Below are 10054 nucleotides of genomic sequence, written 5' to 3' on the forward strand. Positions count from 1 at the left end.
AGGAATAACCAAGGGACTTAAGGCTTTATGCTGGAAGGAAAAGACACAAAAGCTGCACTAGCATACACCTACAGATGGTGTTCACACATTTATAACACATCCAAACTTAGGCTGTCAACTGGTCTGCAAGAAATAACACCACACTATGATGTTCCAGGTTGCAAGGTCAGCCAACAAATATCCTGGGAACTACTCCTCAATACTGCAGAAAATCAAAGGGAAAATTAACTAGCATTTTTCACCTCCTGTGAGCTGTTCAAAATTGTTTTATGTAGGGACGTACATCACTCCTTCTTGTAAAGAATATCTATGATGCCAATTTCCTACCAACACTATACAAACTGAGACGAGAAGCAAGTACCTGGAACTAGATATATATTACTTGGCTGAGCAGGCTAAATGCAATAAAACTGAACTGACTCTCAAGAGTATTTCAGTTATTGTATACACCACCTTTAACCACTTCTCGGTCTTTCTTCCAAGAATTTAATATAAGTTCAAAGTTTTATGGGTCTTAAAAAAAAAAAATTAAGATTAAGATTAGCACTAGGAGAATGTTTTCTAGAGAAAGGAATGTTCGGATATATTGCAGGATGTTCTCACTCAGAGGTCTAACAAATAAGGACTTATTTTTGGATAAAGCACTGCACTGGAACTGAGGATACTTACGTTCAATCAGCAGCACTGCCATCAGCTTTCTGCATGACCTAAGGCTAGTCAGTAAATTACTCTTTTATTCAATTCTTGTTAGTGAGGACAATAACAGTTAATTTTTTCCACTTTTGCTTATTTAGACAGGAAGCCATTTGAGGCAGAGTCTGTTTCTACCCTCGCGTACATAAAGCACCTACCACAAAAGAACTCTGATCATTTATGCTGCTGTAATAGGAGTAATTGCACGTATTATTTCCTCCAGGTATTCCCCTGTTCTTTGAAAGTAAACTCCTGGATCTACAGGACAGCTTTGTAGTCACCACTAGAGGCAGGGTAAAACTGTGTCTAAAAAAAAAAAAAAAAAAAAAAAAATGCCCCGAGGTAACACGAGTATGAAGATATTTATATGTTCAAGTTGTATACGACTGGAACAGGTCTCAGCAAGACATTCCAGTTCATTTAAGCACAGAATTTGCCCCAATTAACAGTCAACCTGTGTTAACAAACACCACTTATTTAATTAAGTTATTCTGTAAATTACCTGTAATAAGAACTGTTGTAGCTGAGTTGAAAAAAATGTAGCAACAGCAGAGAAAGGCTCTTAGAACGATGATTATTGTATGAGAGCATGATATACAAAGGTATCACAGTTACATGGGACTTAGCCCCTCTGTTTTTTATATAATTGCTACGCATTAAAAACAGAAAGCAAGTCCTAAAAATTTGCCCTCTGGTTAAAGAGTAGTCCTTGCCCTATAGTATTTGCCCTTTTCTGAAGTATAGTCAACCAATGCTCTTTTTTTGATCCTAAAAAAAAGTTTAAGAAAATGTTTTTCTGAATGGTAAATACTACAAAATAAACTTGCCAATCAACACAACAGAGCAGTGAAAAGTATTCAAAAGACTGACCTATTGCTGTCTCCTGGATGTAGAAAATGAAATACATGTGATAAAGTATCTTAGATAAAAGATTGGGAAAAAAAGGAAAATGGATTCTTAAAATATATCAGCATGATTTTAAGTATGACTCAGCTGCCTTTCCTTTTTTCCTCTGTGGAAGGCCAATCCCTTTCAAATCTCTGAAAAGTCAGATGGTCAAGTAGTATAAAATCCTGTCATCTATATTTAGAGTGCTCAGAAAATTGCCTGTATAGGCATTCTCTTGTCATCAGCACAAACATGGAGAGTTCCAGAATGTATCTGCAACATCAGTCAAAACTAAAAAAGAAAACAGAAAGGTGAAGTAAGAAGAAAAATAGAAGATAGAAAATTATTTTTAAAACCATATATGATGTTGCATGATTTAAGAATGTCAGTGGTTTACAAGAGTTTCATGAGCATTTGTACTTTGATTCCTACAGAAGAATCACAGTATTTTGGCTAACACAGAGGACTGAGATTAAAATGCACCTGGTAGGATATCGGAGAATTCATGTTTGTTAAGTATGCGATACATTATTGACAACTGACCTTTATATTTATATATTTAATGATCTTCAGTTCTGTTGATTAATTTGAGAAACCTAGTACAAACTGTACTTGTAGAAAATCTTTTCCTTGTGAATTATTGCTAGCTGATGCCAAAATCTGGATCCTGAGTGCCTTGTCCCATTGCTTCAGCTGCCTTTCAACTTCTGTCTGTGATTGACTCTTTCATCAGAATTTATATAAGCTACAAATCGGATCTAAAAAGTGTAAGACTGCATCGTATTTTCTGAAACTATTCCTTAAATAACCCTTCACTAGGATATACTATGTGATGTGAGTTTATGATACTATTTTAGATTGTAAGTTGTGAAGTGAACTTTCGCGTTCAAGCGCTGCTTCTGTATCCTATATAAAGGGCAATGTTTGGAATATGAACAAAATTATGGTCTGTCACTACAAAATGACATCGTGTTATCAAGTAATATCTGGCAAGAAGAAGCAGTTGGATGGGGATCTAAACACTTTTGATATTCATCCAAAGTGAAGAAAATCATATCTGCTCTGACTGGTTGAAAATTGTTTTGAGCAATTTATCAGACTATTGATGCCAAAGTTAGTGTTGTGAAGTACAGACTGAGACAGTAATTTTGGTCTGGAAGACAAACTTTAATTCCAGTATTAAGAAAACAAAATATTAACACACATTGTTGTAATTTAGACAGCTGTCAAATTAGTTGTGCCATGAAATGAGCTTTGAGAGACATTAAAGTGCCAAGATACTTAATTACTTCAATGGTAGATGATGCACCAAGTATGCCTAGCAATGAAAGCATCCATTATGGAAAGCTGTGACTTGGTGTAAACTAATGCTGCTTGTTTTATCTGAATGGCCCTCTCACTGGAAATAGCTGACATACACGATCAAAACTTGCCATCAGAAAAGTTGCTTCAGCTGTTACTTATCCAGCTGATCACAGACCTTTTTTTGGACATAGAACTGTGGTATTTCATACATTTATAAAAGAAAGTAGTGCAATACTGTCTGAGCAAACAAGGTGCCACTACAAATGGTGACCTGATAATCAACAGAACAAAAGAATTTCCTGACCCCAAAGGATTAGCAATGTTAACCCTAAAAAATACCAATTTTTACACTTTCCCCTAGATAGGCCATAGCTATATACGAACAGAATTAGGTTTAAATCAGAAGGCATAATGTTACATGCTTGGTAGAAGAAATGAACTGGCGTTCATGCGATTATCGCAATCATAGGTTATTTCACATCTCCCACATAGTTATGTTTCCTACCATCTCCTTCAGCCATATATCGAGTTTTTCCTGTTTGTGGTTGCAGTTGAAGCAACTTCTCTGCTTTGCTCTCCAGTTGTGCTCACCACCCCTTCCCAGCTCCTCAAGCACAGTCCCTTTCTACAATCACTTGAAATTCCATCACTTCACTGTCAGCCTGGTTTAGGTTGCTTTGCCTGCCTGTATCATGGTTCTCACTACACCTACACCGCCCATTAAAATTTCTTTCCATTTTAATGCACTTCCATGTAGCTCCAGGATATTTTTCGCCTTTGTCATTCTCTGTCACCCCATAGGCTCTGGGCTTTTTCCTAATGGTTCTTCGTATTCCTCCCCATGCCTAGAATGTTATATCCCTTCCATCATGCCAAACAGCACCATTTTGTTTTCCTAATCCCATTGCAAATATACCTTCTACTGTTATCATCTACTCATCTAATCTGCTCTTTTCTCTCTTCACCACTTAAAATAGCACTCATACCTAGAAGACGAGACAACTAAAATAATACCTTGAAATTAACAGGACATGTCTATTCACCTGCACCATTTATTCTGTTTATATTCCATCCTTTGGTCCCACCCCCCAAATCTGTTTTTTTATCAACTCCTTCTGTTCTGCTACACAAAGATACAAAGATCAACCATAATTCCTCTCTGTCACCACTGGTAGCTCACTTTTCACATACTAATTCACATTGTCAGACTGCAAATTCATCGAAGCAAGGATTGTTCTTTTTAAATATCTTTTAAAGGCCCTTTGGGCTCAATTCTTCTCCCTACCCTGTCTAACATCACGCAGCCCTTCTTTTTTGCCTGTGAGATGCTGCAGCCCTCAGTTTCTACCACCATCTCCCTCCTCAAAAGCACTGAAAACATGTTTGTCTAGTCCATAAACAAAAGTTGAAAGGTGATGTCTAGAACCAGGAGAAAAGAGTTTAAAACTAAAAGACCAAAAAGGAAGGAATAGGCTTCTCATATGAAATTGAGGGCTCCTTTCAAAGCACTGTAGATCTCAGCTAGAACCTTGCAAGAGTTTTTAATTGACTTCTATGCCCCAAAAGAGCTGGGGAAGAAATCCCTCCCTTTTAAGAGAAATTGAAGAAGTCAAAGGTGCTTGCTTATTGGTGTTATCCACCCAATATGATGGAGGCCAAGCAGTAAAACATACAACAGCTGCAGTATTTGAATTATATAAACCAGATTATTATCATGCACTGCTAAGCCACTTCTGACCCAAATATTAAAAAATTATTTACAGAGTCACACACACACCCCTGCCCAAAGCTGGTCAAATCTGTGAGGTTAAATTGGTCCACTGGAATCATTTATATAATTCAAGGCTGGCTTGGATGAAATTCTGCCCAACATAAGTATGCAAATTTACATCAGAGTTGGAGGCTACGTTCAATTCTATCACTAATGAACACTGAGATGATGTGAAATAGATCAAAAATCATCTTGCGCTGAATTAAGTGGTCTCATTCTCATGTTTTTCCTTTCACATTTTTCACAGGAAAAATCTCACAAATTAACAGCTGTAGATATAATGATAAAAACATACAACAAAAAACCAAATAGAACATGCTAGGTACAAAGAGAAATGTACCACACTCAATGTCTCTTATTTTTGAGTTATACCTTTGAGTTTGACATTTTACAATATCCACCAGTGCATTCCTTTAGCTCATGAATGGTGGGAGAACCAGTTCCTCCATGTTCAAATCAATTTCTTAGAAATTATTTTGGAGCATAACTTACAACATACTTTTTCTTCAGATGAGCCCACGGTGTCCTTTAATTTTTATTAAGACAAAACAGTACTAAATAAACTTTATTTGACCTGGAAGTCAACTGAATTCTATCAAGCGTGATGATTATACGAGATCTATAACCTTTACTTGTTCTAATCTCAATTTCTGATCGATAAAATAGTCTTCATTAATTCTAATTGATTGCTAACAATGCTTTTTTTTTTTCTTTTAAAGGAATTTATTTTCAGCTTGCCTTTAATGGCAGCGCTCACATGCACAGCAAGGACATTGAGCACTCTGAAATCCCCAATTGCTTTTTTCTTTCTAGGCCAGTCCTGTAGTGATGTTCTCCAGAAAAGCTGGAGAGTGGTTTAAAAGAGAGAACACTTTTCTCTGTTGTTCAGGCTTTGATTTTTGTCTGCTCAGTAGTATCACTGATATGCCTTGTTTCACATATGTTTTGAGAAGTTGAACATCAGAGTTCAGAGTCCAAGCACAGAAGATTAGCACAGACTATTTCTATTGAGCTCTTTCACAGAAGCACAGCAGGACATTTTGTTTTCAACAGTTTTCAGAGCCTGTTTATAGACAAATGTCTATATATGTATTTCAAAATATCTAATGTTTTCAGGTGTTTTACTAACGTCACATTTCATGGGGGATTATCCTTTTCCTTCTTCCCCAGAAATGAAAAAATCCCCCAAATAATATTTTATATATATATATGTATGTCTGTAAAAACACTTACTGCAAGAGGACAACAGGGTCTTGCATGAGAAATTAGTTTAAGTTAATGTTCAGTCCTGTACTCCAGCTCTCCAGTTGTCCTATCTGCCATGCATCACTGCACAAAGGGATGCTACGGACAACTGAGGAACCATCAGCAGATCTAGAGGATCTGGTAATGCATGTGTTTTTCTGTTCTTTTTGTAGAAGGTGCAGGAGTGATTTCACTTATTGAATTGGAGAAGACCTATAGACAATCACCTCAAACTAGAGCAGGGAATTTATTTTTTCATCTGCCCACTATTTGGCCTGACACTCAACATTGAACTTGGCCCAAAACTTTAAAACAGACAACTAGTTTTAGCAACAAAGAATGCTCAGGTCACTAGGTTCAGAGTACATTATAGACTAGCAATCAGAGATCAAAAGGAAGAAACCAATAAAATGACTTATTACTCTGTACTACTTTCCAATTTAAATCTGTAGCCCAATACAGTTAATTTATCAGAGCATACAGGGTTGTGACAGATGAGGCAAAATGCCATCAACTATAGCCTTTGTAGGCAGACTCATAGCTAGGAATTCTTAGAAAAATAATGTCTCAGAAGCAGCAGAAAAATCAAGCAATGGAGATTGGATTTCTTTGTCATAGGAGAGATGCTGAAGAAAACTGGCACAAGAGAAACATGAGATTAAAAACCACGTGCTTTGCATAAAAAACTTTCCCTAGAGTAAGGATGCCAGTCAAAGCTCAATCACCAATGACATATGGCAAGTCAACTGTATAACTTGATTTCTTATGTAAATAGAGGTAATATAGGTAAGAAACAGAAACCTACAGATACATATCTCACAGGATATCTCCTCTGATCAAAATCACCAGAGGGAAATGTAGATGCATTAGCAAAATAAGACATGAGAGGAATCGCTATCAGTTCATTAAACCTCCCTTCCACCTCCCACGCCCACAAGGATCCAGGGCAGGCAGAAATTTGTGGAAATCAGTGAAACAGAAGAATTCTAGTGCCATTGTCGCCTCTCCTCTGTCCCTCCAGTCCTTCTCTCTATCGTGTGGGCAACCCTTTGCAATTTGCTACCTTCTTCAGTACAGCCAACCTCCTGCCAAGAGAGCTCCAGGGCCAAGGCCAGGACCTCTGCCTGAATACAATAAAGAACATCAGGAAAAGTTTTATTCTGTAGTCTGGTAGTTCATCCAGGGGAAATGTCCATTGTTCTCACTGATAATGAGGAGTTAGCTCTCTCCCAGTCCCTCAGACTGAACCAACTTGTTTCCTCTGAAACAAATTCCGAGAATAGTTCACTTCAGGAGCTACTCTGCATATGTAATACTGACAAGTCCACATAGATTTGGCTTCCTCCATCCTCTCACATCATATCGAGGACATGCAATGCAAATTCTTTGTGCCACATTACAAATTGAGAACTGCAATGGGCTGTAACACATCCCGTATGCTATTTCACGGGATCTGAACTGGGGAAAAAAATCAGGATGTCTCCTGGAATCCAGAAGAGACCAAGGTCAAGTGTCTGAATGGGACCAAGCAGGATGGGCTAACCATAAGAGGAGCATACTCAGGGTAATCTCTACAATATGGTAGGCCTTCTAAAATGCTGAAGAAGACAGGGCAATGCTTCCCACATTTTTGGAAAAGAGTCGGCACGTACACACGATTCCCTGAGAGGCCAGGGCAGACTGTCCTGTTCCTGCCAAAGCCTCTCATAGTGTTCATGTAACTCATAACATATCAGTACTCCAGGTAGCACCTGGTTGTAATAATCAAACAGGATTTGGGAAGCAGAAAGACTACCTGGATGATCCCCATGGTCGTTACACATATCTGCAAGGTCAGGCAAGCACAGTATGACCTAGAGGCATTAACTTTGTGCCAGCTGTTCTCTTATTCCAGGAAAATAATCTCACTTTAATCTTATTTGCAAGAGTCTGATAAAAGAGAACCATTTATCATCCACTTTAAATGAATAAATCTCATTTAAAAATCGTTGTGATGCAGCTTATGTGTGATCTATATTGTTAACTTATCACTGTGAAAGCTGACAGGCCTAAAATTAGATCGTCCAGCTGCACATGGATATGGGGAAGTAAGATTGAACACCACACCGTCCCTCTGCTTCACTCCGCTCTGTGGTGGCAAGGAAAAGTGAAGTCAGAAACAAGTACAGCAGAGAGAAGGATCGTTGCATATTTAATTCCTTTGAAAGGTGTTTCACGTTCCCTCCTGAAACATGAGGAAAAGATGCTGCGGAAAACAAAAGATCACTGAAGAAGTCAGTAGAGCGAGCGAGCGTGTTGGTGGTGATGGCGAATTGTCTGTCTGAGAAGCTAAATTATTACCTGTGTTATAACCTTGTTTCATTTGTGTATACAGATCACTCACTTCTTAGGAGCTATGGGACAATTTTTTTTTTTTTTTTAAAGTGTCACAGGAGTTTTAAGACAGTTTATGTATTGGACATGTCAACATTGAAAATGTCCCTGTAAAGTGGCGCATGAAATGAACGATGCTGCAGGACCTCACAACTACTAAATCCATGGATTGCTGAACACGAGGGTCCAGAAGACAGGAGAATATGGATCTGATAACCAGAAACTTCATTGACAGGTCACATCTCATTTTCAGTCTTGGTAGAAATAATATAATAAAATATGATCTGTGACACACACTCCCCAGAGACCTTTCCCGAGAAAATGACGGTAAGGATTAAAATTACTTGTATTAGCGACTTGTGTTCTACCTGATCTGATGCTCCCTCTTTTTGTCTTACATGCACACACAGGCACAGAGTGGTTGAAACTGGCAGGTGTGTGTAAGTACATTCCACCAGTAGTGTATGTACAGGCACTCTCTACGTATAGGCAACGAGACAAACGAGGATGCCAGGACTTCAAAGTGTCCGTACAAGTATTATGAATCCCCATTTTGACCACTACACTTGTTAAGACTGCAAATAATCCTACATATGGAAACATCTAGGAAAGATTGCACACCAGAAAAATGAGGATCTGAAAAACCCAAGAACAACAGCCTGTGCAGCGTTTTGAACCGAACGCAAAGATAACCACTGCCTCGTGAAAGGCCTCTGTGTCTTTGTGTATCTCTCCTGAGAAAACTAGTGGAGGAGGCTTAATGCTGTACTTATCTGTCTGTAAGTTGGGAACTCTGTGCAGTGGAAAGTTACTAGAGAAACCAAATGTTAAAAAGGAGGCTTGTAATGTGGGAAGCCTTGGGGAGTTGAAGAAGCAGCTTTGGGAGGGAGATAAGAGACGAACGTTCTTTTGTAGCAGGGATGCTAGTCTACCTCTAGGAACGGCGAGGGTTAAAGACGAGCTAAGCTGGAAAGTTTCAGCTGCTCAGGAGACCAGTCATAAGCTACAAGAAAGCAATTCTGGACCATCCCAGAGGGATTGATCCAAGAGCCCAAAGGATGTTTCAGAATAGTGAGAAAATTGAGGCATAGAAACATACCCAGGATTTATTGTTTTGCTAGCTCTGGTTTTTTCCCAGGCAATTAAGAGTACTGGCACTTCTGAAAGGCGCATGCATAGCATTTACCCCAGCTTACCTGAAGAGTTATAGCATAGCCCAAGGTACACATGTAGTTGAAATTGTTAAAGGTACACCGCTGTTAGGAGATGTTAGGCCCAGTTTTAGACCTAAGTTAGCAAGGCATCAGAGGCATGAGGGAAGAAACAGCACTACAGTCCATTGGTACACACAGAAATGTCAGCATATGGCCTCAATAGGATAGAGCCTAGTACAGCGGTCTGCCGAGTGTCAGTACTGCAAATTAGGCCAGTCTTCTCAAAGTAAGCAGGCTCTGGATTCTATAATTGCACAGCTAAGCCAGACTCAGAAATACTCTTGATTAACTTTCAAGCGCATGCAATGTGCTTGAATTATTTAGCAATCACTCCCATTCAACTTTTTACATGAACATTTTGTGTAAACTTTACGAGAATATTAAGAACACAACCAAATTATGCAAATGTATCTTTGTGTCTTTCTATCAGGTATCTGTGCTGTTTATTTCCACCATACACCTAGTGTACAGTTCCATTTTTTGGTAAGTATTACTGTTCCTGCTCTCTTCAAATTATTTTGCTGTTTATATATATATCTGCATTATTTATTTATTATTTATTATT

Source organism: Egretta garzetta, unplaced genomic scaffold, assembly GCF_000687185.1.
Source record: "Egretta garzetta isolate BGI_Z169 unplaced genomic scaffold, ASM68718v1 scaffold313, whole genome shotgun sequence".
NCBI lineage: Eukaryota > Metazoa > Chordata > Aves > Pelecaniformes > Ardeidae > Egretta > Egretta garzetta.